We start from the raw sequence: 17,911 nt of genomic DNA, 5'->3' as shown, positions 1-17,911 counted from the left end.
GAATAAAACACAGGTTTATTTTGAAATTGATTCCAAAACTTCTCGGTATTTTTTAAATTAACTTGAAAATGTCTGTCTACAAATCATTATTTCCCCTAAAGTAAAAGACACTCTCAGCAGAAAGATCTTAAAGCAAGAGATCCTCTTAGAAGACCTTCCGCACCAAAAGAATCTACACAGCTTTCTAGAATAGAAGCCTCCTATGACTTTATTAAGTGTGTACTTTTGACATAAAACACAATGATTGCAAGCGTTCAGACTTGCAACAACAAGCATGAAAACGGAGGCATATTTTTGTGTGTAGCTATTAAGTAGACCGTGTATCGCAAGTGGAGTCGTTGAAAATCCCTCCTTAGTGTGACACTGGCACTGTCCCCGAGGCTACCTAACGGGCGTGTGACCCGGGCATCAGCTGGGAGCGTCCTGCCCCCTGCCCTGGGAAACCCCGTTCTGCAGTCCATGCCAAGTCCTCCCCAGGACCCACTGTTTCTGGGGACACGAACACGCAGCCTAATCTGCTTGCAGGGTGACTTCAACTTCCGTCTGCCCTTTGCCAGTTGGCACAAGAAACCCCTGTATGTCTTTTGAGTTTTATCCCACTTTGTAAGAGCCGTGGGAACATCAGAGGGGGTCTGCTAGTAGACTGAACGTCCTCACTGCAGCAGCCCCAGCTCCCCTCACCTCAAGTGCACAGTCACAACCCTCACACCCAGTGCACACGCCAAACACATGGAGGCTCCCTGAGTCTTGCAGGGCACAGCATCCCTCCGACTCGGAAAGCATCCGGAACCAGAAACAGCACCCTAACCTCTGCCCGTGGAAACCTAACTAGAGGACTGTGCAATCTTCAAAGCTTCTTTGGTCAGGAGCAGAGACTTTAACTGAAGGGTCTGCACAACAGATGTGACGGGTGGGAAGCGGCTCAGAGATTTTGAGTCCAAACAACTGGGGGAGGGAGACGTGTGCATAACTACATAATGGCTTATGTATTATTATTAACGTTACCGTTTTACAGAAACATAACCTTTAGCTCACCTAGATTCAGTGGCTCAAGTCTAATAAAATTCTTCACAATAAGTAGGGTATGTTGTTTGTTTGTTTATTCACCTCCATGATATTTAAATGTCATTTTCGAATGTCAGAGTATTCAAACAGCAGGAACTTCATATGGTCCAATCCAATATGGAAACCAACCTTCCTTTATCTTCTAACCCCTAAATGTGCTTTTACGCGTCTGCTAATCTATCCGTGCGTTCCAAAGATTCGGTGCCCAAAGTGCAAAGACGGAGATGGAGGCATCAGGATGAGGCGAAGGTCAAGGGGATGATGGAGAAAGAACTGGCAGTGGACAAAGAGAAGTGATGCAGGTCAAATGCACGCTGCGTTAATTCTGCTGCCAGAACATCATGTCGAGCACATGCTCCGCCCGGCTGGCACGCTACAACATGGAGAAGGGAAAGGCAGGTCCCCCTTTATTCGATTCAGCATTACTGTTACTCTGCCAGGAATCCAGCCTTCTACTGTATTCAACAGAACCTGCAGCCAGTCCTACAAACCTTCAACAATATCCTTATTTTTCAACAGGCAAAGAGCTATTAGCCTCTATTTGTCAACAGAAATGCCGAATGTTATGCCCTAGAGGCTAAATGAAAACAAGGGTCCTTGCAGTCATAGACCAATTACTGTGGCCTATCAAAAATAAGGCTCTTGTGCTCTCATTTCCCGGGAGGTGTGAGCGGTTCAGCTGCATTCTGGCAGTGTCCTCACCTGAACCTCGATGTCCTGAGGGAAACAAAAAGTCTTTCCCACTATTCAGAGTCAAGAATCAGTGTGGAACAAACATCGGTACCTGACACCAGAAAGGGCTTCTCGGGGGATAAAGGAGCCAATTTGCAAAGGTCTGTTAGGAAATAGAACCGAGCAAATGGAGAAAACCAAACTGAAACAGAGCAGGTATCAACGGATGAGGAAGTCATAAAATACCATAGCAGGTGTCATAAACGGGCTGCTCTGCAGAGGTCAATTTTTATTGTGTCTCATCTGTTAGGAAAAGTGTTCAGCTGAATTCAGGCCTAAGCAGGAACAGAAAATCACCCTGCAGTTTTCTCCAGTGCTTCCTAATGGTGAAAAAAAAAATACCTCGAGCAGTTTTTAGTTATGCAAATGTAGGGCCATTTTCCTAAGACTGTAACAAGAAATTCTATGTTTTAGTGGTTTTCCCCCAAAACAGAAGTTTACAAGAACCTAGGAAGATTGCAACCAAGAAAGGAAGGGATCAATCCCCTCGCTTCCATTTTGTGAGATTAGAAGCTGGGGCGTAGGGTCAGACAAACGCTGTTTTAAGCGAGACCAGAGCGCAGAGACACTGGACAGAGATTAGCTACAGGACTCAATCTGAGATGGAATGCTAAGTAGAAAAAGGTTAAATGAAAGTTCTGGGTTCTTTAGAAAGATGATCTGCCTCTGCCCCCAGCCTCCTCGTCCTACCTTACATTCTATGAGGCAAATGGAAGGAGAGAAAGCTAGTCCCTGGGGCTTAGGGGCTCAGCCCCCTGGTGCCTCAAGAATCCATGCTCTAAAGCGGGACAGGGGTTCAACTTCCCTTACAGTGATTCCCAATCTCAACTGTAAATTAAAATCACCCTGGAGGGGGCATCCTAAAATCCCAGTGGCCAGGTTCGATGGACGTGGACCAGTGCTGTGGATATGGGACTCAGCAGCCAGGAGTCTTAAAGGTTTTTTAAAGCAATTTCAATGAAAGACAAGATTGATAATCACCTCCTTAGAATATTCCTTCTCAAGGGGAGGATTGACAATGTCATGTTCTGATTTGAGGAAGAGGAAGAGAAAGAGGACAGCAGAGGTGGGGAAACAGAGAAAGAATATTTTGCTTTGTTTCAGGAACAAATGCACCTCTCACATGACTATGTGCAGTCAGCAAACAGATAGTTGGATATCGATAGTTGGATACAGGAATCTGGAATTCAAGGCAATGTGAAGGCTAGATATAAGTTTAGTAACTTGGGGCTAGATAAGGTGATCTAAAAAGATGATGGAAGTTAAGCAGGGGGCCCACCACTGAGACCTGGACCATTCCAACTTTGGGAGAATGGACACAGAAGGAGAGCTGAGGATGATGAGTCAGAAAGAGTAGATTGAGACAAACGAGAAAATTCAAAGGGTGCAGCAACACAGATATCAGAAGAAGAGTCTGTTTTGACACAGAGAGGAAATGCATGTGTCAAACATAAGATTGAGTAAAATACGAAGAGAGAAGTGATTGCTACATCTGGCAACACAGACATCATTGGAAACTTTGACAGAAACAACCCAGCAGAGAGATGGCTCTATCTAGAAGGCCAAGTCGAGTCAGAGAAGGACATGTCAGATGAAGAAATGAAAACATGAAGGGGAACAGGATTTGTGAAGTCAGTGCACGTTTTCTCCTTAGAATGACCAGAGCTTACATGAATGCAGATGGGAATGGTTCATCAGACAAGGAAAAGAGCCTCACGATGCAGGAGGATGTGGGAGGATGTGTGTTAAAAAGAAATGGGAGATTCATTTCTAGACAACACACCAGTGGCCCTTGAAAATACAAGGGACAAGTAATTGATTTGTATGTAAGTGTAGATATTCCTTGGTCTTTCCTTCTAATGACTGCAAAGGAGGGAGTCTGGAAACCTTCTCAATGTAGTATAAAGTAAGACCATCACGAGAGGAATGGGGGGGGGGTAAGAAACAGTAGAGGAAAGAATAAGACTTTAATTGTCACTTATGAGGCCAGTAAAGCATATTGTAAAGACGTATGAAACTGCTGGACCTTACTGAATGTGTGTGTGTGTGTGTGTGTGTGTCTTTAAATTTGAGTGATACTGGCTGGTGTGGTGGTGGGTTTTCTCTCCAAATGTTCTGATGCAAAACATGGATATTTGGGTGTGACGAGGCAAGGGATTGTTCGTGAGGGTAAGTTCAGGTGTTTCCAAAGCAGAGGTTTGATCTAAGGGATAGAAATCTTAAATCGCATAAGGAGAGATGTGCAGGAACAACAGGGATTATTGAGGGTAAAGACACAATTGCATAAATTATTTTAAGGTCTCAAACATGCTGGGGTTCAATATTAAAATAACCACAGATTGTTGAAGGACAAGATATAGGACTGAGCAAGTAAATTAGGGATGGGGATAAATTCCTTTTGAACTAATGGAATCAGTTTATGGATGTATTAGCCACAGGAATGTTGAAATAAAAAAAGTCAATGATAGGAAAAAGTGGTGAAAATAAAGGGATAGTGTTGTGCTAAACTTATCCATGAATAAGTGGAAGGAATCACAGGAGTTTGGGGAATGATAACCATAAGGGTGTTGTAGTGGAATAAACCTTAAGGCATGCACATAAAAAATGGTTTCTGGAAGAGAATAGGTGAAAAATACACAAACATACACAAGTACAGATGCTCAGACATTGGCATAAAATTATCAACTTGCAGAAAATTATAAGAAAATATCCAGAAAGGCACATAAAGATAAATAAATGCTCATCAAGAGTAAAATAATGAAACAAATGTTGATGAAATCATGCAAACAAATGATTTATCACCGTTAAAAAATTACACTTTTCTAGAATATTCTACAAAGTGAGAAAATTCTCATGGTGTGGGGGTGTGGAAAAAGGCAGGATATCTATCTGCACAAATGTATATGGTTCTATTTTTGTAAAACACTCAATTTAAAAATATAAAAAATAAAAACACCTTGATTGTCAAATTAGAAATAATTTCCCTGCTTTATGTCTCATATTATTGAAGTTATCTATAAACATGTATTGTATTTATAATTTTTTTCAAAATAAAGAGTTTAAATTATGAAACCCCTTTAAAATAATATTAGAAACTAGCACATATTCATTCTTTTTAACATTTCAATTTTCCTTTTTCCTTTTAGAGACCTCGTCTTTTCTGGATTTGAATTTCACAATCTCATATCTATAATATAAAAGATACCACACAGTGAAAAAAATAATTAAGGATCGAAATTGTTCTTATGAAAGATGTTTCCCTGTTAACTGAACATTTGTTGTAAATATATGTGCTTGACCACATTTTATATCATTATAACCTATTGAAAAGAAAAAGCACTATCTATGGACAACTTTAAAAATCTCCGTGCCCTAGACCCTGAGGTGCCAGCTGAATGACCCATATTTTATTTCAGGGGGGGAAGGAGGCGGGGGGGGGCATCGAAGAGACATGACTAGGCTGGGCCTCAACAGGGATGATGGTTGGCTCCATCCCACAGAAACACACACAGAGCCACATGAAACACTGCTGAACCTTCTTGCTGGGGGAATTATGGGAGGAACAGTTAGCTCCTGATCTCCACTGGTCAACATCTCATTCAACAGATCGCTAACGCTCCTGAAACTCTAGGTATGTGCTTGGTAAGGCATCCCAAATGTGGGTTTCTCTTTTTGGCATCAACAGTTCTGGGGCAAGAGGAAAGAGGCACGGAGTCAGAACCGTGGGTAGGGACCACACAACATGCACCATAACAATGTCTAAGGGAAGAGACAGACGTGACAGGTGAACCGCCCAAATAATGGAGTCATGGTGGGCTTTTCTTTAATCCCTGGTAATGTGGAGATGAATCCTAACTGGGGACTGTTTCTAGCTACCATTTCTGAAGACAAAGCCAAATTTGAAAGTGATATATAAATATCAAAATAGACGTTTTATGAAAAATGTAAAATACTTTGAAACAGCTACTTCATATTCTGTATTTTCCCCAAAAGAACAAGGTATGAGATTACAGCATCTCTGCTAGACACAGATTATGTGATGTTCTGGAGCCCAACTAAGCTATGGTGGACATGTCACAATTCACAGGCTATGTGACAATAGAGTTTTAATGATCTATAAAGATCTACAAAGTAAAGCGATTCACGATTTTGAATTATGTAAAAAAATACAATTTCTGCATCAAAGCTGCTTTTATTTAACACAATAGGACTAAACTTTCACCATTACTATAACATTGTGACCAAAGAGGCACTTTGACACTTCTCTTTCATCTGTGATCCTTTCCCCATACTGCCTGAACTGTCAATAGACATAAGCTATTTTCAACAGGACATCCCCTTCTCCTCGATCAGAAGCTCCCCCTAACGTTGAGGGTGAAAATGTATTAAATATAAGGATTACGCGGCTGGACCTCAAAGACCATTTGAAATAACAGGTGAAATAATTTTTTTTTAACGTTTATTTATTTTTGAGACAGAGAGAGACAGAGCGTGAATGGGGGAGGGTCAGAGAGAGAGGGAGACACAGAATCTGAAACAGGCTCCAGGCTCTGAGCTGTCAGCCCAGAGCCCGACGCAGGGCTCGAACTCACGGACCGTGAGATCATGACCTGAGCTGAAGTCGGCCGCTTAACCCACTGAGCCATCCAGGTGCCCCAACAGGTGAAATAATTAAAAGAAGTTTCAGTACATTTGATCTGTTCTAAAATGACTAATGTGGCAAATCTCTGATAAAACTTGACATACCCTTAGATAGGACAGACTTCAACTACATCAATTTGCCGATGACAAAACAGGTTTACAGAGACTGAATGGCCAGTCAAAGGTAATATAGCACAACAGAAACTGAATTCCAGAAATAATTCTGATTTCCTCATGAAAATTTATTTTGATTAGGACTCCCGGTTTGCATGTGACACAAAATGGATGAAAAAATCTGTCCCCAACAGAGAAGACAAACAAGAATGCCTTACCTAAGAAAGGTAATTATTGGCTCAAATGATCTCAGCCTCTAGAAGTGACTGCCGGCACTAACTTTAGGCACAGGTAGACCAGCTATTCAGAGTACCAGCCAATTTCTCAGTAGGAAACAGATGCCAAAATCAGATTCATATACTTTAAAAAATATTTTAATGAGGTGATTTAAAAGTATATTGAGGCGCCTGGGTGGCTCAGTCGGTTAAGCGTCCGACTTCGGCTCAGGTCACGATCTCACGGTCCGTGAGTTCGAGCCCCGCGTCGGGCTCTGTGCTGACAACTCAGAGCCTGGAGCCTGCTTCAGATTCTGTGTCTCCTTCTCTCTCTGACCCTCCCCCGTTCATGCTCTGTCTCTGTCTCAAAAATAAATAAAACGTTAAAAAAAATAAAAGTATATATGTTAGGCAAGGTAGAGGAACCCACAAGAACTAATGTAATACATCATCACTACACCTAAGTTATGAAAAGTAATTGTTACTGGAATCCCAGAACACACAGAACATAGAAAGTTAGAACATTAGCTTGAGGGACATGTGCCAGCCTTCCCCATGGAGGTACTCAGTTCAAAATACCCAGCCACATCTACTCCCTTCCTCTGTTCACCTGCAAAGTCTTCTTTCCAACTTCTAATACAAGGGGAAGACAGAGGGTATACAGATAAACCTCCTGAGCAGGGTTGAAAAGGTCATGAAGTCTACCTGGAGGCTCAGACAGAAGCTGGCCAGTGTTGGCCACCTTTGTTTTCTTCGGGATAAAAAAAATCTATGTCCCCCACAGAGAAGACAAAATCTCCAGCTTGATCATATCTCATTCCCACCCTTGAAAATTAAAACCTCAAAAAAAAAAAAGAAAAGAAAAGAAAATTAAAACCTCATCTTTTTTTTTTTTTTAATAGAATGACATGGAGGGAATGGAAGATGAGCATCACCATAGTTAATGAAGCTACAACCTGTGCTTCTGCAGCTTGTTAAAACGTTACATTGATAGGCAATTTCCATATCCCACCATGCATTTCCTGTTCTTCTTAACTTAGACTGGTACCTTGGCTAGAAGGTATTCTTTACCCAGCAGAGAGAGCCAAGCCTCAGTTCATACAATATGCTTGGAGGCTCTGTCTTTATTAAGGTGGAGTATTTCTCCATTGACCCAGACTTTTGGGCAAAGGAAGACAGGTTCTAGTGAAGCCCCTATATTCTAAACATAGTCATCTTTACCTCAGTGTAGAAGAGCCAAATATCTCTTTCCTTTCCTGACACAACTCTGGATTGACTTCCATTGTGATCTCCCTATACCTTGACCCCCTCTTTTCTACTAGTCTGCCATTTCTCCTCTTGTACCATCACAAGATCTTCCTCTTTTTCCTCCTTCTACCCCTTCCTAAGTACATCCTTCTTACTGGACAACATCCCCTCCTAAAGTCTGTAAGGTAGGTAGAGGTGAGAAACAGCTGATGATGTTGTTAGCTATAAACGTTGGCCAAGGTGAGAGGTGCACGATGAAAGAGTGTCAAAGTAGGACAGGATTCCTTAGAAGCTATCTGGAAGACCCTCTTGAACACTGATTGGTGAAGAATCCAATCTTGTAAACAGGAAAAGGAATGACTCCATCCACAATTTCGGTCACTGCTTAACTAACACCTTCCAAAATTATTCAGTTCTTGATACAGAAAAACATACCACACCTGTCCTATCTTCCTTCTTTATTAGTGGCCCTAAATGTGGAGTGACAGATTTAGTTGGAAAGTAAAATATAAAATAGCCAACTGATGACTTGGAATTATAAGACCTTGCTGAGGAAATGGAAGATACTTTGACTCAGAAATAAGAAAAATTACTGATGAAATTAATAGCTCTTCAGATTAAACAAATAGTTAAGTTCAAGACAAACAATAACAATATGTTTAAACACAGATACTTGCTGATATTGGAAATAAAAGGAACATTAGAAAAATACCTATCCTATTTTGGTTAGAAAAGGTATAATCTAAAACACAAAAGACACAATTTATATAACATAGCATTCTTCCAAATAAACCTATCCACTATAGTTTTCCCACAATTGCCCTAAATATAAAAGGGAGACATATTCATGCAATTGCAAAAACAAAGTTTCCATTTCTAGTGGGTACTGGGGCCACATTCTCTACCATAAAGCTTAACATCTTTCTACCATGCCTTCCTCCCTTGGGCATAGAAGAAACCAAAAAAAAAAAAATTAAATGGTAGGCATTTCAAAGTCTGTCTGATGCCTCCGTCTTAGCTGCTTTCTGTTTTCTTGGCACTAGTCAACACTCTCACTATTCACATGCTTTTCCATCATGGTTGTTTTCCATCATGGCTATTCCATTCTGGGAAATTAACTGAGACAAGATCCACCTTGTTAATGGGATAACACCATTAAATGTGGAGTTTCTGGAACTCCCAGAAGGGACTCACTGGTCTATAATTCAATGATGGCACAGATTAATTAACCACTACCTGATGCTTCCCCTTCTCAACATTTTAGATCTTGAATTTCCTCCCTATTGACCGTATGCCAAATATATTTAAGAGTTTGGACACATCCTAGAAGCTGAACCAATTCAGCAGGATCTGCCCTTACCATAATTATCTCAAAACCAAAGAAAAATTAGTCTCTTACAGGACTGTGGCCACCATATCCACATATTTTCAAAACGGATTCATCATCTCCTGTTGACTAAAATATCCTTGTTCTACCCCTCAAAAAGACAAACTGTCACGGCTACCATCTTGTGCGAGATTTAAGGCCCATTGAGAAGACTGACTGTCCTCATTTCCCTGCAATCCCTCCACCTAATCATATCCTTTCTTCATCCCCACAGGTGCTTACTTACAGTGTCAGATCTAGATGTTCTCCATACTACAGGATCTACTTGTACTTAGCTGAGAAAATCAACTGGACAGTTATGCCCCAAGGTTTTACAGAAATACCCTCTTACTTCTTCAAATTATTTAACATAACCTTGGAAACATTCATTTGGGACTCCAATCTTACACAGTATGTGGGTGACTGTTTTCTGCTGGTCTCAACCTGCCCATAACCAATGTTGTTACTAGATCAGCCCTTGTACTTCTTACTACGATTGTAAGGCATCCTCAGCAACAACCACTAGGAAAATTTGGGGGGAAATGTTTATTACTTACAAGCCCTGGAAATTCCATATACTTGGGACTGCACAGCCAGGTGTGGAGAGGGGGCATGGAGCTGGGGTTCTGCTTCTGCTTTTATTTAAAATGTACGAGTGGGAATTTAAAACTCACGAAGAGAAAAAACAAGCAGCCCAAATGGTCAGTTGTTGAAATCAACCAAGATCTCTAGAACAAAGCAGAAAGCTGAGAGACCTGAGGCAGGCGCAGCCTGGCTCTTTATCTAGTCCTGTGGCTGGCCTTGTGTTTATTTGTACAGCTGTCTATGAATCAGATGCCTCTTTGAAGTGGATGCCTCAGCAATCAAAGCTGATATCAGGTACTTGTGTTACAAAAAGTAAAGCCACACTGTCAGGGTTTATCCAAAGCCATACTGTCAGGGTTTCTACTACAAACATTTTCCATCGTACTCTCCAGATTGAGTAACTTGCAGGCTTGATTCCCTCTATTTGCTGACAGCATTAACACCGAAAGGATGCTGAATCTCGAAAGATGAATTTTAAATTTTATCAGGCCCATCTACATTCCATGATATCACATAAAATGAAAAGCTTCTCTTTCCTCAAAGGTTGGAGACTATTATTCATGACTCTCCCCAGCCAATGACCACAGAACAACTTAGTGGATTTCTCGGTCTCATAGGACACTGAATTCCTAACTTCTTCAAACTGGGTGACACTTTTTTATGATCTGACTAAAGCTGTCATGTGTATACCTTCACAGATGCACTCAAGTTGTCTTCTGAAGTTCAAGCTGTCCCTTTCAACACTTACCCAACTCCATATACTTGGACTCCCTAAATACAATCCACCATTCTTTCTGTTTGTGTATTAAAGATTGGGATAAGCTTTAGGGATTCTAACTCAACAGCACAGAGGACATCACAGACCCAGTGCTTATGGGTCTCCGTCTCTCACTCGATCCTACAATAAGCCTACCCTATATGTTTGCCAGCAGTGGTAAATGTCGTGGAAACAACGAAGCCAGCTGAGATCTCTGTGTATTTAATCCTCAGGCCCTCTTTTTAAAATCAAGTCCCTCATGTGGGTTGGACTTTACTTCTGACTGAACACATCTACAATTTTTATGCTTCTAACATGGCCTCCTATGAAATTACTTCTCTTTTCACTCACACATACGTCTATCTTTCATTGCAATGCCTTAAACTGCTATTTTCTTCCTCTCTCAAAAGAGGGAAACCTCACGAGTGCCCTACACTTCTTTGGGACTCCCTCTTGCCTTACTTGGATCTCCTCTCACCTCTGTGTTCCCTACAGAATTGTAAATGTGTCTGTGCAGCCACTCACTTGATAAATGATTTAAATTCAATTACAAAGTCAGACTCCATGGGAAGCTGCGATGGTAGCCATCACTAAAGAGTCCAAGACTACAACCAAGACTCTCAAGAATGTTGAAGGGAATGAGACTTCACCCTACTTGCAAGCTTACAAATTAGCCTGTCACAGTGTCACGAATGATGGCTGAGAACACAGAAAACACTCCCAGGTCAGGAGGAAAGGGCAGTTCATTACTCAAAGCAGCAGCAGTAGTCTGCTTATCAGCATACTTCGGTTACTTCCCCTTGCCCCAAGTCCTCAGGGATCAAGACGGATGCAATCAGATGGAAACTTGCACAGTTAACAGTTCCATTACAGAAGAGAAAACCTGAGATTAGAGCACCCCAATTTTTTATAAATGGACAGGAAGCATGCCATTCTCTTCTCCAAAAGGTGACAGTACTCTCTTCCTTGGCTATCTGCTATACCAACATCCTTGCAAAGACAGTCTAGAACAAATGCATCCAATGCCTCGCTTTTAAGATGTGCAGAAGCAAGAGACCAAAAAGAGTCATCTGTTAAAACACACGAGAGGTTCGGATCTAGAGAACTGAACAAACTAAGATGGAGGTCACCTGAGACTCCGTTTCCCTCATGACCAAGAAGAGGGACTGTGAGAGACAATGAGGGCTGAGAACTCCGGATGGTGACCTCCACATACCCTGGTCATCTCGGCTCTTTCCCTAACCCCAACCTCTCTTACCCATGACTAGCTTCTAGAGCTCTCATCTCCCCTCTCCCCTGATAAAATCCAAGCTCACCACTCGAAGGCCACAGATCTGCACACACACCCTTTTCTGAGAACAGTCCTTGCCCATCCCTTCCCCGCCCCCCAACTAAATGAGCTTATTTTGATGGCTTCCTTCCTACTAAAGCCCCACAAAAAATTCCACCCGTTTCCCCAAGTCAGACTGTCCCTTCACGATATCCTCATGTCTGACATTTTTGATGGTAACCTTACACTAATGGTGCTCTGGTTGACTTTCTTGCACACCAAGCTTGTTTATTTATTCAACAAATATTCATTCATTCATTTAACAGGTATTTATGCACCCTGCTTGGATCCAGGCACTGGTAATACAAAAGCGAGTGATCTTGTACACCTAGACTATATACACCAGTTGAGGAAACAGATGTACTATACAAATAAATATACCATGGGCACCTGGATGGCTCAGTTGGTTACGCCTCCACCTTCGGCCAGGTCATGATCTCACTGTTCATGAGTTAGGGCTTGGAGCCTGCTTCCGATTCTGTGTCTCCCTGTCTCTCTGCCCCTCCTCCACTCACACACTCACTCCCTCAAAAACTGAATAAATGTTAAAAAAAATGAATAAACAAACAAATATGCCATGTTATAGGATATACAATAAATGCAAGGTACGTCCCTGGCTGCATACTGGAATTACTGGTAACTTTTAAAATATTCTCTCTGCCCAGTCACCTTCTTAAATGAATTAGTGTCATCTTACATACCTGCTCTGAGGATTTGGCTGCAGGTGAGGCTTGGGAACCACTGAAATAAGCAGTATTGGAAAGGTGGACGGTGACTGGGAGGATGTGCATGCAGGTGTGTGCTCTGTTAGGGAGATGGTCAAGGGACCTGGGCAATTTGAAAATTCTGAAAGGGTCTGAATGAGCCAGTCTGTGTTTCAGGAATAGGGAAACAAAGAGTCCAACACCAAGCTGCTAGAAATACTGAAGAAAGAACAAAGAAGCCGCTGTGGCTGGACTCACCGGGAGCGGCACAAGTGAGCGGGTCGGCCACGCGGACTGGTGCCGTTAGCTCAGAGCACAGCCCCTGCAGCCGGAACCCCTTGGAATGAGAGCCCAGCTTCTTTAGCAGCAGAATGCTGGGAAAACCACCACGTCCAAGTGGCGGATACCCCCCACGCAAGGTGGCGAGAGTAAAAGTCCTGATCCTTGGGCTGTTGTGAGCAACACACTAGCTAGTTCACATCTCCCAGGTGAGACAAGGTCATGGGACAGAGGTCCTCAGTGTGAATTATCCTAATTAACGCGCAAGAGCCAGATCCTGAAGATCCTTGTAGAACCCGGCAAAGACACGTTTTCACAGAAGTGCCTTTACAGGTCAAAGAGAAATCTGATAGTGTGGAGATTCTCTACGTTTGCTGGGTTTTTAGTATTCGATGTTAAAAACTCTACAGTGAGGAAGTGATAGTGGTACATTTAAGAGAAGGAAAAAAATGATTTTCCAAAAATATTATCAAATAGATTTCATTTAATTGGCTAATTTTCCAGTTAGTCGGTGGGTCCAGATATTTCAGAAATCAGGTCATCAGGTGTATCATTCTTTGGAAATATACAAATTTTAAAATTGTCATTTTGATATGGAGATTGCATTTTTAATATTACTTGATGTCATCATTATAGTGTTCTGACAATAAAGTATTTCAAAATACAGATAAACTATTAGCTAAAGTTGACAACGGATAGGTTCAAAGGTTTAAAAATTAAACTTTCCTTAAATATAAGGTATTTGTAATAACCCGTGTCACATGAAACAACCAATAACAGTTATTTTGAAAAGACAACTAACATTGAACAACCCCTGAGTTTCATCCTTGGTAGCCTACTAATTTACTTTTGAATTTGGTATCGCATTATGGAAATATGCGTTACTTAAATATTGTTATATTAAAGGCTGAAAATCTAGTACCATGATACTTAATAATTATAAAGAAATAATCAGAGGTATAACAAAGGACATGAGTTCATTTCTGATGCGTCACTGATGGGCACTTTCCAGCGGTACCCCTCTAGCATTCTGCCTTCTATCTGGGCAAGAAGAGAAAGGAGCTAGGAGCCTCTTTCCTTCGGAGCTGGTGGTGGGTTCCAGCCAGGGAGCGCTGGCCCGCATGCAGGTGTGGGTCATTGCCGCCTCTGCCCTGAGCACAACGAAAGCCCTCTCAAGCCATTTTTGATCTTCCTGGTGGCCTGCCCTTGGGAGCCTGTGGTGCATCTCAACATCTGAACAAAATTTGGTATAGGGGAGTCCATACCTTCCGCACAGATGACCGTACCAGGACGCAGAATGCATAATAACGAAGTAACAAGAAAATTGCTCTTCGTAAATGTCCTATGTGGGCCTTTAAATTAGTAACAACCACAGAGCAATCAATCAATCAATCACAGCAATACAGAAATCATAATTCTATCATAAAAAGTAAGTGCATTTCTGTAAATGTAATAAATTAGTATCATTCTGATGTGGCAGAAAGACCAGCAGGCTGTAGTTCAAAAACCCTAAGCCTGCGACTAATCAGCTATGTGATTTGGGGCGAGGAACTGCATTCGCTAGCAAATGCTTTCTTTTATGTTCAAGGGAATGAACTAACACCAAGCTTCTTTCCAATCTTAGGATTTAAAAAGGTGCTTTTCATTTTCAAGGAGAATACATTTTGAAGAGCCCCCAAACCTCTTGCAGTATTGACAATGAAAACACTCGTAGCAGCGGACATTGAGAAATGACAAGTTTCTGAAGAATTAGGATGGCATTTTGTGTCCGGAGGAAAAGGAATATTGTGGAAGATACGCTGCCTAGCATACAAAATGTGTAGTTGAGTACGTGACTGGGCCAGATTGAGTTGGATATATGACAAATCAAGGAGTTAAGGAAGGAAGATAAATAAGTCCCTAGTTGGCTTTCAGACTTAAAATTTTAAGAGGAATTTAACTTATAACTGAGTGCTTCAGTTAATTTCTCCAAGCCCAATTTTATGAAAAACCTCCAACACCCACAGTAAATTACAAATATTTCAATCAAAAGACAAAACACTGTAAAAAAAATACAATGCTTCAAGCAAAACTATAACCAATTTGGTCAGTCACATCTACTTTATGGGAAGTCTTACACAAGCTAAAATAAACAGGTATTTAATATCAAAATTGGAGAAGATGGTCAGCGACTGACCTCCCTCATGAAGTTCTACAAAGCCTTTCACATAGTAGAAAAATGTTTCTAGGATTTAATAAATAAAATCCATCATCTTGAAGCTTTGACCATATTTGTAAGAAGTAATACATGACTTGGGCTTATTTAACCCTGATAATTGCTACATTTAATTCTCCAAAGTCTTCTGGAAAACGTGAAAATTAACAAAATCAAACTAAAAAAACCTTTGCTTCTTATTAAAATATATTCTCAAATACCCAAAGACACTTTTAAATTAAAATTTACAATTAATGGGTTCAGTGACCCTGAGGATAGCTAAGGCATTAATGAGAAATAATTTCTAAGGAATATGAATGGAAAATAGATTCATTCACTCAATCAACAAGAATGTATTAATTAGCTTACACAGGTCAAATGTGGTTTTAGGTGCTGGAAATGAGAAAATAATGAATGTTACTCACTGAGAAGATACCAAGAGTATACACTCTGAGTGAGAAGCAAGCTTTCCAAGTTCAAAGACAGCAGCAAGGACAATGGGCTTGTTGGGTTGGTTGGGGTTGTCATAAAGGAAGTGACTGAGGGCTTCTGCAGCCTTCAAACTCCCTCAACAGCCTTCAGGCCTGAGGGAGTTTAGGGTTTTATTCTAAGGGGTGAGAAGCATTTGGTTTGGGGGTAGGGGTGGGGCACAGTAGTTGCCTAGTTTTCCTCAGCACCATTCCAACAGACTTCTATTGTGCTGTATTATGATGCAAAGCCTGGGAAACCATCACTTCTATCTTGCCATTATCCTGCCTTGCAGCTAAGACTGTATGCAAACAATGTTTTCCCAGTTAGATGCACCTACTTGAGAGCTGAGGTTTGGAAATAAGGCTGGGTGTTGTTGCTTGTAGATGGTGCCAGCCTCACCTGGGAGCGGGTCAGCAAACTTAGCCAACAAACATATGGGAAACTCAGTTATACTTGAGTCAGATAAATAATGTTTTTTAGTGTTAAGTACATTTATAGCACAACTTGGTAATTATCTACCCTAAACAAAGTATTCACTGCTTATATTAAACTCAAATGTTACGAGGTATCTTGCATTTTACCCATGCATCTCATACTTGGAGACTGTTTTCTACCTATCCAACCACAACCTTTGTGGGTGTTGAGAAGTAATTGCCAAGCATGAAGCAGCCTTCTCTTCCCTGACTTGCAAGTACAGTAATATATTATTGGACTAAATAAGCCCAGTGACTACCTTCTGTGACCGGTGTAGCCACAACACGTGGGGAAGTTTGTATTTCCCTAATGACTAATGATACCGCAACTCCCTCGGTCGGCCAGCTCAGTAGATGTGATCTGGCAGATGCTAGAGGCCAGTCTAGAATTATCCCTTCCAGGACTTCCACAGAGTCTTTAAGGTAAGTTTCATGGAAGCATTAAAGCACTAAAGTACAATATACCACACTCATTTAAGGTGTGAAATTTGAAGAATTCTGACATGTATATGCACACACACACCATATATATATATATATATGTATATATATATATATATATATATATATATGTATATATATGTATATGTATATATGTATATGTATATGTATATATATATATAGGTATGTATGTATATATACATATATATACACACACACACACACATATATATACACACATATACACATATACATACACACATATATACCTCATATACACACACACACACACACACACACATAATTACTTGGCATATGTGTGTGTGTGTGTGTGTTTGTGTGTGTGTATCTTAGTGACAACACTGAGATATAGAATACTTTCGTTATCCCAAAAGTTGTCTGCAGAGAGCTCCTGCAGGGAACCAGTTATCCACTTTCTGTCATTATAATTTGTAGTTTCCAGAATTTATATACATGGAATCACACAGAATGTCCTTTCTGTGATTGTCTTTTTTAACCCAGCACAATGTTGTCAAGATCCATCTATAGTGCTATGTGTGCTGGTCATTTGCTTACTATTTACTGCAGAATAATATTCTATTGTACAGATACATCTGTGTATTTGTTCACCTACCTATTGGTGGACATCTGGGTTGCCTAAATTTTGAGATTATTATGAACAAAGCAGCTATGAAAATGTACATACAAATCTGTGTGTGTGTATACGTATTAGTACTATTATTGAAGTATAGTTGACACACAATATTACATTAGTTGCGGGTGTGTAACACAATGATTTGACAAGTCTATACATTATTTCATGTCCACCTGATAAAGGAAATTTTCGACTTTTAATGTTTGTGGGCTTTGCTCCTGGGCAACTAGGGAAACTATACGTTAACATTTACCAAGGTCAGAAGGACTTGGCAAAACTTCAAAGCATGGGCTCCATTTCTGTCCCAACACACATTGCATGTCTGTTTTGTTAAAATAAATGAATAATTTAATAATAAAGCAATAACCAAAAAAGGAGCATTCTGAACACAAGGCAAGAAAAAGAAACTTCCCTGGTTCCCATAAGATTTAAGTCATACAGCCCTGCATGTACTAAAAACATAAGATAATGTCTCTAACTTTCTGGAATGTCCCTTGTCATGATGATTTGTAACTCTCTGCAAAAACATATATAACACTGCACCAAACGCTCTTTCCCCAGAACACTCTTCCCTTTGGGAAGATTGTGTATCCTCGGCAACTGTCCTAACTTGAGTTGGAATAGAACTCTCTTCCCTTTTA

General features: G+C 40.7%; 1 long non-coding RNA gene across 2 annotated transcripts in view; it reads right to left on the bottom strand.

Moving 5' to 3' along the window:
- The window catches only part of LOC122202334, a 32,744-nt gene extending 16,868 nt beyond the window's left edge, over positions 1-15,876 (bottom strand). Inside the window, exons 1-2 of one of the 2 annotated variants that reach the window (XR_006194600.1) lie at positions 15,656-15,876; positions 1,036-1,782 (exon numbers count right to left, since the gene is read on the bottom strand). This is a non-coding gene — a long non-coding RNA (uncharacterized LOC122202334). The remainder of the gene's footprint in view (positions 1-1,035; positions 1,783-15,655) is intronic. The other variant, XR_006194599.1, reaches the window with a different exon arrangement.
- Between the last annotated feature and the right edge of the window lie 2,035 nt (positions 15,877-17,911).

Source organism: Panthera leo, chromosome D2 (genome assembly GCF_018350215.1).
Source record: "Panthera leo isolate Ple1 chromosome D2, P.leo_Ple1_pat1.1, whole genome shotgun sequence".
NCBI classification, from domain to species: Eukaryota; Metazoa; Chordata; class Mammalia; order Carnivora; family Felidae; genus Panthera; species Panthera leo.
This window is presented reverse-complemented; position numbering and strand designations above follow the sequence as displayed.